This window comes from Amblyomma americanum, chromosome 9 (assembly GCF_052857255.1).
Source record: "Amblyomma americanum isolate KBUSLIRL-KWMA chromosome 9, ASM5285725v1, whole genome shotgun sequence".
Classification (NCBI taxonomy): Eukaryota; Metazoa; Arthropoda; class Arachnida; order Ixodida; family Ixodidae; genus Amblyomma; species Amblyomma americanum.
The window spans coordinates 74326687-74327897 of NC_135505.1; positions in this window are offsets into that span (position 1 = coordinate 74326687).

The window sequence follows — 1211 nt, forward strand, 5'->3', positions numbered from 1 at the left end:
ATGGGCAGGCTTGAGCCTGGGCTGAATTAAACGAAGCCTAATAAAAATCGATCATTGACTTTGGAAACTTGAATACTGCCTGGGCAATAGATGTGAACTATTGCCATATAGGCTGCCTTTATTTCTAGCGGGTCCTTGTGCTTTTAGTGCCGCCTGGAGAGACTACTTCAGGCCATTTACGCCTTAGGAGCTCGCATTTGTTTTGACGCCGAACATAAGGTTCTGCTTCCAAAAATATTTAAATGTTTAGTGGCGCTTAGGAAAAAGACGAAAGGAGTGCCTTGTAAAATCTTTCGTGTATGTCCGAATTTCGCTGAATCTGTACCTTGAAGACTGCCTTGGCGTTTCCGTGATGCCTGATGCGACACACTGTCTCGTATGTCTTCGTCTCCTGGAAATAGTGCCCTCTGTATGGTTATCGACTCAGCAAAATGAACTGTAAAAGTTCGCAGCAAGCCATTCGCTGCCCGATATTTTGTGACTAATTTGTCTGCCTATCGAACTCCGGAAAATATGCAGCGCATTACCGAGGACTCTTATAAGCGAAATGAAGCATCTGAATCAAGTTACTGTGCAAAAAGTACTTTTAAAACTTTTCTTCTGCAAGCTAGCGGTGTACTAAATGTTTCAAATCTTGTTGTCAATGTTTAGATTTCAACGCGATAGTCTTAAGGGTCCCGTTGTGCTGAAACCCTGGCTTTGTTGGTGCCGTTGTCATTCGCGGCGCGAGCCGAAAAGCACGTAGACCACCTGTCACCTATATCACGGGACGTTTCTATGTCGCTGGAACCTGCCCACCGCATTGTGAGTACTGATGCTTATGCGAGTCAGTACGCCACTTTCAAGAAGAACAGCGCGAATTAGACAAGAATGAAGACACACAGGGGCAGGCGCTGAGCAAGGTGTCCACCGTGGCACATGGCGTTAAATTATGTTCGGGAGGCAAAAAGTTGCACCGGGAGAGTAATCTAGATCTCACAAGCCACACCAATGTTTGTGTTCGCAACACCGACGTGCTGGGGAAGTGGCGCATCGGTTAACCACTGCGCTGCTGCACCAGGCTTGGTATCAACAGTAGCCGCGGTGTCTAAAATATAAAAATATAAACTTTAAGTTATCAAATTCCTCATTTAGTCAGCTTCTGAGGATATGCAGAATCCTATGTTGCAGATCAGGAGTACTTGCACAGGAGAGACCTTTAATGCTGTCGC